The following is an 18,758-nucleotide window of genomic DNA, read 5'->3' as shown; positions in this document are numbered from 1 at the left end:
TATCACTACTACACGGAATGAAAACTTGGCTACACAGAAACTGAATTACAAAACAGAACACGGTCTCAAATGTAGAAAACCAACTTATGCTTGCTTAAGGGGAAAGGTGAGTTGGGGTTCTGCATAAAACCAGAGATTGAAATTAGCACAGATACCATTCCATAAGCCAAATATGTAATAGACAAGAGCTACTCCTTGCTCAACGAAGTGGACTCTACACCCCATATTAATCGCCTAAGAATATACCTGACTAGTAATAATCTTAAAACCTATGGATTTATATGTCTCCAAAAGAGAATCAAGCATGTGTACAGCGGAATAAACACAGCAGTGATAGGATTGGTGAGGTTTGATGAGCAAATGCAGACCCTTTGAAGTCATATTGCATGCTAGCCATTCCATGGGTCTCAACTCTCCAGGTTTAAGGGATTCTTCCTTCAGCTAAAACATGCATGTGGAACCCAGAGTATGATCCACCATGTGATCGGGAAACGTGTTCAAATGTGTCTCAGATTTTCTCCGCTGGTACTTGGGTGCAACATTCCAGACGCTTTACTAAAACTCTCCCCACTTGGAGAGTCAGTGCCTTTAACCTCCTGTTTGGCCCAGTTTGCAATTTCTGCGGAAAATGAACAGGAATAGGGAGAACCAATGAGAGACTAGCTGGAGGTGTCTGGACGGGCAAATGTAACTCTCATTTGCCACCAGGAAGAGGAATTAACCAAAGGCTCAGCGTGCCATGCCGGAACCACACTAGGGCCTGAAGCAATCCTGCGGTGTTGCGGCCAGCTCACAAGAAAGCGAGTTGAAGAAAGGAGCTCAGGGGCACTGTAATTCACAAACCTGCAGAGTTAAAAATGACAGCTATCATCCAAAAATATATTGAAGTAAGGCTGCCAAGAGGACTTGAAAGCGGGGCAGAATTGCAGGAAACCGATTTCAGGAGGTAGACTGGAATTGCATGTAAAGCATACGAAAAGAGGCAGAACGTCCACAATGATGCACTTGGCCAAAAAGGGCGTATGTGTTTTTTCCTGAATATATTCAGGAAAAAACGCATACGCCCTTTTTGGCCAACCAAGCAAGCTTGCAAAGGAAATCTGCACTACAATGAAGTCTCACTGCCCCCCGGTTAAAAGGGCCATCTGAAAAAAGTGTAAAATCCAGAAAGGCCGGACAGGCCATGGAGAACTGGGAGCCTTGTTATGCTGATGGGCGGGATGTAAATTGCCAACAGCCACTCTGGAGAAGTGTATGGTGTTTCCTGAAACATCTAAAAAACAAAGCAACAGAGCCTAGGGCACTTCCACTTATGGTCCTATAGCTTAGGGAAATTAAAATCAAAAAGACACAGCCACCCCAAAGTTTGGGACGGCTCTGTTTACAAGAACCTCATTTACAGTACAAATTCAATATCACAGAAGGTGAAAAATGGATAAAGAATTTGTGGTACTTACGTACAATGCAATATCACTCAGCAATGAAATCTATATCATCAGGCCCGTAGCAGCATAATGAGTGGATTCAGGTACGATGATTCTAAGTGAGATAAGTCACACAGAAAAAGAAACATCATAAGATATCACTACTACACGGAATGTAAACTTGGCTACACAGAAACTGAATTACAAAACAGAACACGGTCTCAAATGTAGAAAACCAACTTATGCTTGCTTAAGGGGAAAGGTGAGTTGGGGTTCTGCATAAAACCAGAGATTGAAATTAGCACAGATACCATTCCATAAGCCAAATATGTAATAGACAAGAGCTACTCCTTGCTCAACGAAGTGGACTCTACACCCCATATTAATCGCCTAAGAATATACCTGACTAGTAATAATCTTAAAACCTATGGATTTATATGTCTCCAAAAGAGAATCAAGCATGTGTACAGCAGCATAAACGCAGCAGTGATAGGATTGGTGAGGTTTGATGAGCAAATGCAGACCCTTTGAAGTCATATTGCATGCCAGCCATTCCATGGGTCTCAACTCTCCAGGTTTAAGGGATTCTTCCTTCAGCTAAAACATGCATGTGGAACCCAGAGTATGATCCACCGTGTGATCGGGAAACGTGTTCAAATGTGTCTCAGATTTTCTCCGCTGGTACTTGGGTGCAACATTCCAGACGCTTTACTAAAACTCTCCCCACTTGGAGAGTCAGTGCCTTTAACCTCCTGTTTGGCCCAGTTTGCAATTTCTGCGGAAAATGAACAGGAATAGGGAGAACAAATGAGAGACTAGCTGGAGGTGTCTGGATTGGCAAATTTAACTCTCATTTCCCACCAGGAAGAGGAATTAACCAAAGGCTCAGCGTGCCATGCCGGAACCACACTAGGGCCTGAAGCAATCCTGCAGTGTTGCGGCCAGCTCACAAGAAAGCGAGTTGAAGAAAGGAGCTCAGGGGCACTGTAATTCACAAACCTGCAGAGTTATAAATGACAGCTATCGTCCAAAAATATATTGAAGTAAGGCTGCCAAGAGGACTTGAAAGCGGGGCAGAATTGCAGGAAACCGATTTCAGGAGGTAGACTGGAATTGCATGTAAAGCATAGGAAAAGAGGCAGAACGTCCACAATGATGCACTTGGCCAAAAAGGGCGTATGCGTTTTTTCCTGAATATATTCAGGAAAAAACGCATACGCCCTTTTTGGCCAACCAAGCAAGCTTGCAAAAGAAATCTGCACTACAATGAAGTCTCACTGCCCCCCAGTCAAAAGGGCCATCTGAAAAAAGTGTAAAATCCAGAAAGGCCGGACAGGCCATGGAGAACTGGGAGCCTTGTTATGCTGATGGGCGGGATGTAAATTGCCAACAGCCACTCTGGAGAAGTGTATGGTGTTTCCTGAAACATCTAAAAAACAAAGCAACAGAGCCTAGGGCACTTCCACTTATGGTCGTATAGCTTAGGGAAATTAAAATCAAAAAAACACAGCCACCCCAAAGTTTGGGACGGCTCTGTTTACAAGAACCTCGTTTACGGTACAAGTTCAATATCACAGAAAGCGAAAAATGGATAAAGAAGTTGTGGTACTTACGTACAATGCAATATCACTCAGCAATGAAATCTATGTCATCAGGCCCATAGCAGCATAATGAGTGGATTCAGGTACGATGATTCTAAGTGAGATAAGTCACACAGAAAAAGAAACATCATAAGATATCACTAATACACGGAATGTAAACTTGGCTACACAGGAACTGAATTACAAAACAGAACAAGGTCTCAAATGTAGAAAACCAACTTATGCTTGCTTAAGGGGAAAGGTGAGTTGGGGTGCTGCATAAAACCAGAGATTGAAATTAGCACAGATACCGTTCCATAAGCCAAATATGTAATAGACAAGAGCTACTCCTTGCTCAACGAAGAGGACTCAACACCCCATATTAAACGTCTAAGAATATACCTGACTAGGAAGAATCTTAAAACCTATGGATTTATATGTCTCCGAAAGAGAATCAAGGGTGTGTACAGTGGCATAAGCGCAGCAGTGATAGGATTGGTGAGGTTCGGTGAGCCAATGCAGAACCTTTGAAGTCATATTGCATGGTACCCATTCCATGGGTCTCAACTCTCCAGGTTTAAGGGATTCTTCCTTCAGCTAAAACATGCATGTGGAACCCAGAGTATGATCCACCATGTGATCGGGAAACGTGTTCAAATGTGTCTCAGGTTTTGTCCCCTGGTACTCGGGTGCAACATTCCAGACGCTTTACTAACACTCTCCCCACTTGGAGAGTCAGTGCCTTTAACCTCCTGTTTGGCCCAGTTTGCAATATTTGCGGAAGATGAACAGGAATAGGGAGAACCAGTGAGAGACTAGCTGGAGGTGTCTGGACGGGCAAATATAACTCTCATTTCCCACCAGGAAGAGGAATTAACCAAAGGCTCAGCGTGCCATGCCGGAACGACACTAGGGCCTGAAGCAATCCTGCAGTGTTGCGGCCAGCTCACAAGAAAGCGAGTTGAAGAAAGGAGCTCAGGGGCACTGTAATTCACAAACCTGCAGAGTTATAAATGACAGCTATCGTCCAAAAATATATTGAAGTAAGGCTGCCAAGAGGACTTGAAAGCGGGGCAGAATTGCAGGAAACCGATTTCAGGAGGTAGACTGGAATTGCATGTAAAGCATAGGAAAAGAGGCAGAACGTCCACAATGATGCACTTGGCCAAAAAGGGCGTATGCGTTTTTTCCTGAATATATTCAGGAAAAAACGCATACGCCCTTTTGGGCCAACCAAGCAAGCTTGCAAAGGAAATCTGCAGTACAATGAAGTCTCACTGCCCCCCAGTCAAAAGGGCCATCTGAAAAAAGTTTAAAATCCAGAAAGCCCGGACAGGCCATGGAGAACTGGGAGCCTTGTTATGCTGATGGGCGGGATGTAAATTGCCAACAGCCACTCTGGAGAAGTGTATGGTGTTTCCTGAAACATCTAAAAAACAAAGCAACAGAGCCTAGGGCACTTCCACTTATGGTCCTATAGCTTAGGGAAATTAAAATCAAAAAGACACAGCCACCCCAAAGTTTGGGACGGCTCTGTTTACAAGAACCTCATTTACAGTACAAATTCAATATCACAGAAGGTGAAAAATGGATAAAGAATTTGTGGTACTTACGTACAATGCAATATCACTCAGCAATGAAATCTATATCATCAGGCCCGTAGCAGCATAATGAGTGGATTCAGGTACGATGATTCTAAGTGAGATAAGTCACACAGAAAAAGAAACATCATAAGATATCACTACTACACGGAATGAAAACTTGGCTACACAGAAACTGAATTACAAAACAGAACACGGTCTCAAATGTAGAAAACCAACTTATGCTTGCTTAAGGGGAAAGGTGAGTTGGGGTTCTGCATAAAACCAGAGATTGAAATTAGCACAGATACCATTCCATAAGCCAAATATGTAATAGACAAGAGCTACTCCTTGCTCAACGAAGTGGACTCTACACACCATATTAATCGCCTAAGAATATACCTGACTAGTAATAATCTTAAAACCTATGGATTTATATGTCTCCAAAAGAGAATCAAGCATGTGTACAGCGGCATAAACGCAGCAGTGATAGGATTGGTGAGGTTTGATGAGCAAATGCAGACCCTTTGAAGTCATATTGCATGCTAGCCATTCCATGGGTCTCAACTCTCCAGGTTTAAGGGATTCTTCCTTCAGCTAAAACATGCATGTGGAACCCAGAGTATGATCCACCGTGTGATCGGGAAACGTGTTCAAATGTGTCTCAGATTTTCTCCGCTGGTACTCGGGTGCAACATTCCAGACGCTTTACTAAAACTCTCCCCACTTGGAGAGTCAGTGCCTTTAACCTCCTGTTTGGCCCAGTTTGCAATTTCTGCGGAAAATGAACAGGAATAGGGAGAACAAATGAGAGACTAGCTGGAGGTGTCTGGATGGGCAAATGTAACTCTCATTTCCCACCAGGAAGAGGAATTAACCAAAGGCTCAGCGTGCCATGCCGGAACCACACTAGGGCCTGAAGCAATGCTGCGGTGTTGCGGCCAGCTCACAAGAAAGCGAGTTGAAGAAAGGAGCTCAGGGGCACTGTAATTCACAAACCTGCAGAGTTATAAATGACAGCTATCGTCCAAAAATATATTGAAGTAAGGCTGCCAAGAGGACTTGAAAGCGGGGCAGAATTGCAGGAAACCGATTTCAGGAGGTAGACTGGAATTGCATGTAAAGCATAGGAAAAGAGGCAGAACGTCCACAATGATGCACTTGGCCAAAAAGGGCATATGCGTTTTTTCCTGAATATATTCAGGAAAAAACGCATACGCCCTTTTTGGCCAACCAAGCAAGCTTGCAAAGGAAATCTGCACTACAATGTAGTCTCACTGCCCCCCAGTCAAAAGGGCCATCTGAAAAAAGTTTAAAATCCAGAAAGCCCGGACAGGCCATGGAGAACTGGGAGCCTTGTTATGCTGATGGGCGGGATGTAAATTGCCAACAGCCACTCTGGAGAAGTGTATGGTGTTTCCTGAAACATCTAAAAAACAAAGCAACAGAGCCTAGGGCACTTCCACTTATGGTCGTATAGCTTAGGGAAATTAAAATCAAAAAAACACAGCCACCCCAAAGTTTGGGACGGCTCTGTTTACAAGAACCTCGTTTATGGTACAAGTTCAATATCACAGAAAGCGAAAAATGGATAAAGAAGTTGTGGTACTTACGTACAATGCAATATCACTCAGCAATGAAATCTGTCATCAGGCCCATAGCAGCATAATGAGTGGATTCAGGTACGATGATTCTAAGTGAGATAAGTCACACAGAAAAAGAAACATCATAAGATATCACTAATACACGGAATGTAAACTTGGCTACACAGGAACTGAATTACAAAACAGAACAAGGTCTCAAATGTAGAAAACCAACTTATGCTTGCTTAAGGGGAAAGGTGAGTTGGGGTGCTGCATAAAACCAGAGATTGAAATTAGCACAGATACCGTTCCATAAGCCAAATATGTAATAGACAAGAGCTACTCCTTGCTCAACGAAGAGGACTCAACACCCCATATTAAACGTCTAAGAATATACCTGACTAGGAAGAATCTTAAAACCTATGGATTTATATGTCTCCGAAAGAGAATCAAGGGTGTGTACAGTGGCATAAGCGCAGCAGTGATAGGATTGGTGAGGTTCGGTGAGCCAATGCAGAACCTTTGAAGTCATATTGCATGGTACCCATTCCATGGGTCTCAACTCTCCAGGTTTAAGGGATTCTTCCTTCAGCTAAAACATGCATGTGGAACCCAGAGTATGATCCACCATGTGATCGGGAAACGTGTTCAAATGTGTCTCAGGTTTTTTCCCCTGGTACTCGGGTGCAACATTCCAGACGCTTTACTAACATTCTCCCCACTTGGAGAGTCAGTGCCTTTAACCTCCTGTTTGGCCCAGTTTGCAATATTTGCGGAAGATGAACAGGAATAGGGAGAACCAGTGAGAGACTAGCTGGAGGTGTCTGGACGGGCAAATTTAACTCTCATTTCCCACCAGGAAGAGGAATTAACCAAAGGCTCAGCGTGCCATGCCGGAACGACACTAAGGCCTGAAGCAATCCTGCGGTGTTGCGGCCAGCTCACAAGAAAGCGAGTTGAAGAAAGGAGCTCAGCGGCACTGTAATTCACAAACCTGCAGAGTTATAAATGACAGCTATCGTCCAAAAATATATTGAAGTAAGGCTGCCAAGAGGACTTGAAAGCGGGGCAGAATTGCAGGAAACCGATTTCAGGAGGTAGACTGGAATTGCATGTAAAGCATAGGAAAAGAGGCAGAACGTCCACAATGATGCACTTGGCCAAAAAGGGCGTATGCGTTTTTTCCTGAATATATTCAGGAAAAAACGCATACGCCCTTTTGGGCCAACCAAGCAAGCTTGCAAAGGAAATCTGCACTACAATGAAGTCTCACTGCCCCCCAGTCAAAAGGGCCATCTGAAAAAAGTTTAAAATCCAGAAAGCCCGGACAGGCCATGGAGAACTGGGAGCCTTGTTATGCTGATGGGCGGGATGTAAATTGCCAACAGCCACTCTGGAGAAGTGTATGGTGTTTCCTGAAACATCTAAAAAACAAAGCAACAGAGCCTAGGGCACTTCCACTTATGGTCCTATAGCTTAGGGAAATTAAAATCAAAAAGACACAGCCACCCCAAAGTTTGGGACGGCTCTGTTTACAAGAACCTCATTTACAGTAGAAATTCAATATCACAGAAGGTGAAAAATGGATAAAGAATTTGTGGTACTTACGTACAATGCAATATCACTCAGCAATGAAATCTATATCATCAGGCCCGTAGCAGCATAATGAGTGGATTCAGGTACGATGATTCTAAGTGAGATAAGTCACACAGAAAAAGAAACATCATAAGATATCACTACTACACGGAATGAAAACTTGGCTACACAGAAACTGAATTACAAAACAGAACAAGGTCTCAAATGTAGAAAACCAACTTATGCTTGCTTAAGGGGAAAGGTGAGTTGGGGTTCTGCATAAAACCAGAGATTGAAATTAGCACAGATACCATTCCATAAGCCAAATATGTAATAGACAAGAGCTACTCCTTGCTCAACGAAGTGGACTCTACACCCCATATTAATCGCCTAAGAATATACCTGACTAGTAATAATCTTAAAACCTATGGATTTATATGTCTCCAAAAGAGAATCAAGCATGTGTACAGCGGCATAAACGCAGCAGTGATAGGATTGGTGAGGTTTGATGAGCAAATGCAGACCCTTTGAAGTCATATTGCATGGTAGCCATTCCATGGGTCTCAACTCTCCAGGTTTAAGGGATTCTTCCTTCAGCTAAAACATGCATGTGGAACCCAGAGTATGATCCACCGTGTGATCGGGAAACGTGTTCAAATGTGTCAGATTTCGTCCCCTGGTACTCGGGTGCAACATTCCAGACGCTTTACTAACACTCTCCTCACTTGGAGAGTCAGTGCCTTTAACCTCCTGTTTGGCCCAGTTTGCCATTTCTGCGGAAAATGAACAGGAATAGGGAGAACCAATGAGAGACTAGCTGGAGGTGTCTGGACGGGCAAATTTAACTCTCATTTCCCACCAGGAAGAGGAATTAACCAAAGGCTCAGCGTGCCATGCCGGAACCACACTAGGGCCTGAAGCAATCCTGCGGTGTTGCGGCCAGCTCACAAGAAAGCGAGTTGAAGAAAGGAGCTCAGGGGCACTGTAATTCACAAACCTGCAGAGTTAAAAATGACAGCTATCGTCCAAAAATATATTGAAGTAAGGCTGCCAAGAGGACTTGAAAGCAGGGCAGAATTGCAGGAAACCGATTTCAGGAGGTAGACTGGAATTGCATGTAAAGCATAGGAAAAGAGGCAGAACGTCCACAATGATGCACTTGGCCAAAAAGGGCGTATGCGTTTTTTCCTGAATATATTCAGGAAAAAACGCATACGCCCTTTTTGGCCAACCAAGCAAGCTTGCAAAGCAAATCTGCACTACAATGAAGTCTCACTGCCCCCCAGTCAAAAGGGCCATCTGAAAAAAGTATAAAATCCAGAAAGGCAGGACAGGCCATGGAGAACTGGGAGCCTTGTTATGCTGATGGGCGGGATGTAAATTGCCAACAGCCACTCTGGAGAAGTGTATGGTGTTTCCTGAAACATCTAAAAAACAAAGCAACAGAGCCTAGGGCACTTCCACTTATGGTCCTATAGCTTAGGGAAATTAAAATCAAAAAGACACAGCCACCCCAAAGTTTGGGACGGCTCTGTTTACAAGAACCTCATTTACAGTACAAATTCAATATCACAGAAGGTGAAAAATGGATAAAGAATTTGTGGTACTTACGTACAATGCAATATCACTCAGCAATGAAATCTATATCATCAGGCCCGTAGCAGCATAATGAGTGGATTCAGGTACGATGATTCTAAGTGAGATAAGTCACACAGAAAAAGAAACATCATAAGATATCACTACTACACGGAATGAAAACTTGGCTACACAGAAACTGAATTACAAAACAGAACACGGTCTCAAATGTAGAAAACCAACTTATGCTTGCTTAAGGGGAAAGGTGAGTTGGGGTTCTGCATAAAACCAGAGATTGAAATTAGCACAGATACCATTCCATAAGCCAAATATGTAATAGACAAGAGCTACTCCTTGCTCAACGAAGTGGACACTACACCCCATATTAATCGCCTAAGAATATACCTGACTAGTAATAATCTTAAAACCTATGGATTTATATGTCTCCAAAAGAGAATCAAGCATGTGTACAGCGGCATAAACGCAGCAGTGATAGGATTGGTGAGGTTTGATGAGCAAATGCAGACCCTTTGAAGTCATATTGCATGGTAGCCATTCCATGGGTCTCAACTCTCCAGGTTTAAGGGATTCTTCCTTCAGCTAAAACATGCATGTGGAACCCAGAGTATGATCCACCGTGTGATCGGGAAACGTGTTCAAATGTGTCTCAGATTTTCTCCGCTGGTACTTGGGTGCAACATTCCAGACGCTTTACTAAAACTCTCCCCACTTGGAGAGTCAGTGCCTTTAACCTCCTGTTTGGCCCAGTTTGCCATTTCTGCGGAAAATGAACAGGAATAGGGAGAACCAATGAGAGACTAGCTGGAGGTGTCTGGATGGGCAAATGTAACTCTCATTTCCCACCAGGAAGAGGAATTAACCAAAGGCTCAGCGTGCCATGCCGGAACCACACTAGGGCCTGAAGCAATCCTGCGGTGTTGCGGCCAGCTCACAAGAAAGTGAGTTGAAGAAAGGAGCTCAGGGGCACTGTAATTCACAAACCTGCAGAGTTAAAAATGACAGCTATCGTCCAAAAATATATTGAAGTAAGGCTGCCAAGAGGACTGGAATGCGGGGCAGAATTGCAGGAAACCGATTTCAGGAGGTAGACTGGAATTGCATGTAAAGCATAGGAAAAGAGGCAGAACGTCCACAATGATGCACTTGGCCAAAAAGGGCGTATGCGTTTTTTCCTGAATATATTCAGGAAAAAACGCATACGCCCTTTTTGGCCAACCAAGCAAGCTTGCAAAGGAAATCTGCACTACAATGAAGTCTCACTGCCCCCCGGTCAAAAGGGCCATCTGAAAAAAGTATAAAATCCAGAAAGGCAGGACAGGCCATGGAGAACTGGGAGCCTTGTTATGCTGATGGGCGGGATGTAAATTGCCAACAGCCACTCTGGAGAAGTGTATGGTGTTTCCTGAAACATCTAAAAAACAAAGCAACAGAGCCTAGGGCACTTCCACTTATGGTCCTATAGCTTAGGGAAATTAAAATCAAAAAGACACAGCCACCCCAAAGTTTGGGACGGCTCTGTTTACAAGAACCTCGTTTACGGTACAAGTTCAATATCACAGAAAGTGAAAAATGGATAAAGAAGTTGTGGTACTTACGTACAATGCAATATCAATCAGCAATAAAATCTATGTCATCAGGCCCATAGCAGCATAATGAGTGGATTCAGGTACGATGATTCTAAGTTAGATAAGTCACACAGAAAAAGAAACATCATAAGATATCACTAATACACGGAATGTAAACTTGGCTACACAGGAACTGAATTACAAAACAGAACAAGGTCTCAAATGTAGAAAACCAACTTATGCTTGCTTAAGGGGAAAGGTGAGTTGGGGTGCTGCATAAAACCAGAGATTGAAATTAGCACAGATACCGTTCCATAAGGCAAATATGTAATAGACAAGAGCTACTCCTTGCTCAACGAAGAGGACTCAACAACCCATATTAAATGTCTAAGAATATACCTGACTAGTAAGAATCTTTTTTTTTTTTTTAATTTTTTTTTTATTGTATAATTTAGATACAGTGAAGTTCACCCTTTTTTTTTTTTTTTTTAATTTTTATTTATTTATTATTTTGCTGTACGCGGGCCTCTCACTGTTGTGGCCCCTCCCGTTCCGGAGCACAGGCTCCAGACGCACAGGCTGCGGACGCACAGGCCCAGCGGCCATGGCTCACGGGCACAGCCGCTCCGCGGCATGCGGGATCCTCCCGGACCGGGGCACGAACCCATGTCCGCTGCACCGGCAGGCGGACTCTCAACCACTGTGCCACCAGGGAAGCCCTAGTAAGAATCTTAAAACCTATGGATTAATATGTCTCCAAAAGAGAATCAAGCATGTGTACAGTGGCATAAGTGCAGCAGTGATAGGATTGGTGAGGTTCGGTGAGCCAATGCAGAACCTTTGAAGTCATATTGCATGGTACCCATTCCATGGGTCTCAACTCTCCAGGTTTAAGGGATTCTTCCTTCAGCTAAAACATGCATGTGGAACCCAGAGTATGATCCACCGTGTGATCGGGATACGTGTTCAAATGTGTCTCAGGTTTCGTCCCCTGGTACTCGGGTGCAACATTCCAGACGCTTTACTAACACTCTCCCCACTTGGAGAGTCAGTGCCTTTAACCACCTGTTTGGCCCAGTTTGCAATTTTTGCGGAAGATGATCAGGAATAGGGAGAACCAGTGAGAGACTAGCTGGAGGTGTCTGGACGGGCAAATTTAACTCTCATTTCCCACCAGGAAGAGGAATTAACCAAAGGCTCAGCGTGCCATGCCGGAACGACACTAGGGCCTGAAGCAATGCTGCGGTGTTGCGGCCAGCTCACAAGAAAGCGAGTTGAAGAAAGGAGCTCAGAGGCACTGTAATTCACAAACCTGCAGAGTTATAAATGACAGCTATCGTCCAAAAATATATTGAAGTAAGGCTGCCAAGAGGACTTGAAAGCGGGGCAGAATTGCAGGAAACCGATTTCAGGAGGTAGACTGGAATTGCATGTAAAGCATAGGAAAAGAGGCAGAACGTCCACAATGATGCACTTGGCCAAAAAGGGCGTATGCGTTTTTTCCTGAATATATTCAGGAAAAAACGCATACGCACTTTTTGGCCAACCAAGCAAGCTTGCAAAGGAAATCTGCACTAGAATGAAGTCTCACTGCCCCCCGGTCAAAAGGGCCATCTGGAAAAAGTGTAAAATCCAGAAAGGCAGGACAGGCCATGGAGACGTGGGAGCCTTGTTATGCTGATGGGCGGGATGTAAATTGCCAACAGCCACTCTGGAGAAGTGTATGGTGTTTCCTGAAACATCTAAAAAACAAAGCAACAGAGCCTAGGGCACTTCCACTTATGGTCCTATAGCTTAGGGAAATTAAAATCAAAAAGACACAGCCACCCCAAAGTTTGGGACGGCTCTGTTTACAAGAACCTCGTTTACGGTACAAGTTCAATATCGCAGAAAGCGAAAAATGGATAAAGAAGTGGTGGTACTTACGTACAATGCAATATCACTCAGCAATGAAATCTATGTCATCAGGCCCGTAGCAGCATAATGAGTGGATTCAGGTACGATGATTCTAAGTGAGATAAGTCACACAGAAAAAGAAACATCATAAGATATCACTACTACACGGAATGTAAACTTGGCTACACAGGAACTGAATTACAAAACAGAACAGGGTCTCAAATGTAGAAAACCAACTTATGCTTGCTTAAGGGGAAAGGTGAGTTGGGGTGCTGCATAAAACCAGAGATTGAAATTAGCACAGATACCGTTCCATAAGCCAAATATGTAATAGACAAGAGCTACTCCTTGCTCAACGAAGAGGACTCAACACCCCATATTAAACGTCTAAGAATATACCTGACCAGTAAGAATCTTAAAATCTATGGATTTATATGTCTCCGAAAGAGAATCAAGGGTGTGTACAGTGGCATAAGCGCAGCAGTGATAGGATTGGTGAGGTTCGGTGAGCCAATGCAGAACCTTTGAAGTCATATTGCATGGTACCCATTCCATGGGTCTCAACTCTCCAGGTTTAAGGGATTCTTCCTTCAGCTAAAACATGCATGTGGAACCCAGAGTATGATCCACCGTGTGATTGGGAAACATGTTCAAATGTGTCTCAGTTTTTGTCCCCTGGTACTCGGGTGCAACATTCCAGACGCTTTACTAAAACTCTCCCCACTTGGAGAGTCAGTGCCTTTAACCTCCTGTTTGGCCCAGTTTGCCATTTCTGCGGAAAATGAACAGGAATAGGGAGAACCAATGAGAGACTAGCTGGAGGTGCCTGGACGGGCAAATTTAACTCTCATTTTCCACCAGGAAGAGGAATTAACCAAAGGCTCAGCGTGCCATGCCGGAACCACACTAGGGCCTGAAGCAATCCTGCGGTGTTGCGGCCAGCTCACAAGAAAGCGAGTTGAAGAAAGGAGCTTAGGGGCACTGTAATTCACAAACCTGCAGAGTTATAAATGACAGCTATCGTCCAAAAATATATTGAAGTAAGGCTGCCAAGAGGACTTGAAAGCGGGGCAGAATTGCAGGAAACCGATTTCAGGAGGTAGACTGGAATTGCATGTAAAGCATAGGAAAAGAGGCAGAACGTCCACAATGATGCACTTGGCTAAAAAGGGCGTATGCGTTTTTTCCTGAATATATTCAGGAAAAAACGCATACGCCCTTTTGGGCCAACCAAGCAAGCTTGCAAAGGAAATCTGCACTACAATGAAGTCTCACTGCCCCCCGGTCAAAAGGGCCATCTGAAAAAAGTATAAAATCCAGAAAGGCAGGACAGGCCATGGAGAACTGGGAGCCTTGTTATGCTGATGGGCGGGATGTAAATTGCCAACAGCCACTCTGGAGAAGTTTATGGTGTTTCCTGAAACATCTACAAAACAAAGCAACAGAGCCTAGGGCACTTCCACTTATGGTCGTATAGCTTAGGGAAATTAAAATCAAAAAGACACAGCCACCGCAAAGTTTGGGACGGCTCTGTTTACAAGAACCTCGTTTGTGGTACAAGTTCAATATCACAGAAAGTGAAAAATGGATAAAGAATTTGTGGTACTTACGTACAATGCAATATCACTCAGCAATGAAATGTATATCATCAGTCCCGTAGCAGCATAATGAGTGGATTCAGGTACGATGATTCTAAGTGAAATAAGTCACACAGAAAAAGAAACATCATAAGATATCACTAATACAGAATGTAAACTTGGGTACACAGGAACTGAATTACAAAACAGAACAGGGTCTCAAATGTAGAAAACCAACTTATGCTTGCTTAAGGGGAAAGGTGAGTTGGGGTGCTGCATAAAACCAGAGATTGAAATTAGCACAGATACCGTTCCATAAGCCAAATATGTAATAGACAAGAGCTACTCCTTGCTCAACGAAGTGGACTCTACACCCCATATTAAACGCCTAAGAATATACCTGACTAGTAAGAATCTTAAAACCTATGGATTTATATGTCTCTGAAAGAGAATGAAGCGTGTGTACAGTGCATTAGCGCAGCAGTGATAGGATTGGTGAGGTTCGGTGAGCCAATGCAGACCCTTTGAAGTCATATTGCATGGTACCCATGCCAAGGGTCTCAACTCTCCAGGTTTAAGGGATTCTTCCTTCAGCTAAAACATGCATGTGGAACCCAGAGTATGATCCACCGTGTGATCGGGAAACGTGTTCAAATGTGTCTCAGGTTTCGTCCCCTGGTACTCGGGTGCAACATTCCAGACGCTTTACTAACACTCTCCCCACTTGGAGAGTCAGTGCCTTTAACCTCCTGTTTGGCCCAGTTTGCAAATTCTTTGAAAGTTGAACAGGAATAGGGAGAACCAATGAGAGACTAGCTGGAGGTGTCTGGACGGGCAAATTTAACTCTCATTTCCCACCAGGAAGAGGAATTAACCAAAGGCTCAGCGTGCCATGCCGGAACCACACTAGGGCCTGAAGCAATCCTGCGGTGTTGCGGCCAGCTCACAAGAAAGCGAGTTGAAGAAAGGAGCTTAGGGGCACTGTAATTCACAAACCTGCAGAGTTATAAATGACAGCTATCGTCCAAAAATATATTGAAGTAAGGCTGCCAAGAGGACTTGAAAGCGGGGCAGAATTGCAGGAAACCGATTTCAGGAGGTAGACTGGAATTGCATGTAAAGCATAGGAAAAGAGGCAGAACGTCCACAATGATGCACTTGGCCAAAAAGGGCGTATGCGTTTTTTCCTGAATATATACAGGAAAAAACGCATACGCCCTTTTTGGCAATCCAAGCAAGCTTGCAATGGAAATCCGAACTACTATGAAGTGTCACTTCCCCCCAGTTTAAAGAGCCATCTGAAAAAAGTGGAAAATGCAGAAAGGCAAGACAGGCCATGGGGATAAAGGAACCTTGTTATGCTGATGGGCGGGATGTAAATTGCCAACAGCCACTCTGGAGAAGTGTATGGTGTTTCCTGATACATCTGAAAAACAAAGCAACAGAGTCTAGGGCATTTCCACTTATGGTCCTATAGCTTAGGGAAATTAAAATCAAAAAGACACAGCCACCCCAAAATTTGGGACGGCTCTGTTTACAGGAACCTCTTCTGTGGTACAAGTTAAGTATCCCAGAGAGCAAATAATTGATAAAGAAGTTGCGGTACTTAACGTACAACAGAATACCACTCAGCAATGAAATCTGTGTCACCAGGCCTGTACCCGCATAATGAGTGGATTGAGGCACGATGATTCTAAGTGAAATAAGTCACACAGATAAGGAAACATCATAAGGTATCACTAATACATGGAATGTAAACTTGGCTACACATGAACTGAATTACAAAACAGAACAGGGTCTCAAGTTTAGAAAACCAACTTATGCTTGCTTAAGGGGAAAGGTGAGTTGGGGTGCTGCATAAAACCAGAGTTTGAAATTAGCACAGATACCGTTCCATAAGCCAAATATGTAATAGACAAGACCTACCCCTTGCTCAACGAAATGGACTCAACAATGAGGTATCACCTCACACCTGTTAGAATGGGCATCATCTGAAAATCTACAAACAACAATTGCTGGAAAGGGTGTGGGGAAAAGGAAGCCTCTTCCACTATTGTTGGGAATATAAATTGATACAGTCACTATGGAGAACAATATGGAGTCTTAAGAAACTAATAATAGAATTACCATATGATACAGCAATCCCAGTACTGGACATATACACAGACAAAACCATAAATCAAAAAGAGACATTCACCGCAATGTTCATTGCATCACTATTTACAATATCGAGGTAATGGAAGCAACCTAAATGCCCACAGACAGACGAATGCATAAAGATGTGGTACATATATAAAATGGAATATTACTAAGCCATGAAAGGAATGAAATTGGGTCATTTGTAGAGACGTCGATGGATCTAGAGACTGTCATACAGAGTGAAGTAAGTCAGAAAGAGAAAAACAAATCTTGTATATTCATGCATATATGTGGAACCTAGAAAAACTGTACAGATTAACCGTTTTGCAAGGCATAAATAGAGCAACAGATGTAGACAACAATCGTATGGACAACAAGGGGGGAAAGCTCTTGGGGGGGTGGTGGTGGGAGGAGCTGAGAGATTGGGATTGGCATGTAAACATTTATATGTATAAAATAGATAACCAATAAGAACCTGCTGTATAAAAATATAAAATAAAATTCAAAATTAAAAAGAAATAAAATTTAAAAAATAAAACAGAAAAAACAATTATTCCCTTCACATACATGTATTTATATGAATAAATTATTTCCATGCTTATATCTGTAAATACAAAAAAGAGGAATAAAATCTACCTTGAACCAAAAACGAAAAAGAGAAAAAAAAAAAAACAGAACCCACCAGTTACTCAGAGGAAAACCATATCAGGGCACTTGCTCCAGTTGTAAACAATTCTGAAGTTGGTCAGTGGTGGGGAATCGTCTCCCATTCAGCCAGCAGCCCCCACACAAGCGTACTCATTGCAAAGCTGGGGCACTGTGCCGAGGCATCTGTGAGTGAACGTGAGCTGAGCCCCAGGCCAGTTGCTGTTGAACTGTTCCCACCCTTCCCAGGTAAAACACCTGAATATATACAAGGACTTGAAAGCCTAGAGGAAGGGCCATGGAGCCACACGAGTGACAGCATGCCAGCTGACTTGGTGCCTGCAGGCCAGCCAGGATGGTCCTGTCCCTGGGTGCTCTTCTGGAAGATTTCCATTTCCCTGCCTGAGATACCCGTCCTGTCCCTGCCCCCACTGCTTTTTTCCTTCCTCACCTCTGCCCAGGGAGAAATTCCAGCAGCAGGTATGGGTGACACATCCTCTTCTTTAGCAGGTGGCAGCCTGGCAACTGCTGCAGAAAGTCCAGCAGAGCCCCACTCACACTGGGCCACCCACAAAGCCGTGGCCTCTCACTCCCTCCCACCAGCCCAGCCCCGAGACTGCTGACAGGGCAGAGAAAATGGCGTCAGGCACAGCTGCAGGGGCTCTTGCTGCCTGGAGTGGTATTTATATTGATCTCAACCCAGGCACACCTGGGGAGGGCTGGCCGGCATGGTAAGGCTGCCCAGGTCAGCCAATCATCACCCCTCAGGGGCTCACAGTTGCAGAAAATGGAACTTGCTGAACCGGCCAGGTCCAAGGAACAGGTGTGGGCTCCTGAGAGTCAGGATAGACAAGGGGCTGCAGCTTTGGCTTGTTTTCTAATCATTTTATCTGGCCCATGAGTGGGAGACAACTTCAAGAAAACCCTCTCCTAATGAGAGGAACCCAGGAGTCAGGGAGAGGAGGGGTGGGTGGTGGTTGGAGACAGACGCTTGGTGCCCCGGGTGCAGTGGAAGTCTCTGAAAGACCAGGTGGAGGGAGGCCACACAGAGTGATGCCCAGGGTCACAGACCTGTCGGAGCTGCTGTTTGTTAGTTCAAGTCCTGCTCTGAGGTGCTCTGTGTCAGCTCTGAGCGACAGGTGAGATGGGGGTGCTCTTCAATGAGGGCTATGTGCACAGTTCCTGTGTGCCCAGCCCTGCCACGGTACCTGCAAGGGTAGCTCTGTATCCTGGGAGAGGCCTGACCATGAGAGCCCCGTGGGCTGGGTTGGGGGTGGGGTACCTGCCCAGGAGAGCTCCATATCCTGGGATTGGCCTGACCACGAGAGCCCCATGGGCTGCTGGGGACCTGGTAAAGGATGTCAGGACAGTCAGTGAAGCCACCGAGGATATACCTCCAGTTGCTCCATTTCCTACACCCTGCTGGTCATTCTACCAACCACCAGGACATGGTATTCTGTATTAGTCTTCAATGATGCCTTCTTTTGTATTCCATTAGTCCCAGAGTCACAAGAAATTTTGGCTTGTGAGTGGCAGGACTCAACATACAACTAAAACAATACTTCCGGGCCGTCTTGCCCCAAGGGTTCAAAAATTCC

Source organism: Pseudorca crassidens, chromosome 1, assembly GCF_039906515.1.
Source record: "Pseudorca crassidens isolate mPseCra1 chromosome 1, mPseCra1.hap1, whole genome shotgun sequence".
In the NCBI taxonomy this organism is placed as follows: Eukaryota; Metazoa; Chordata; class Mammalia; order Artiodactyla; family Delphinidae; genus Pseudorca; species Pseudorca crassidens.
Note: the sequence above shows the minus strand (reverse complement) of the source record.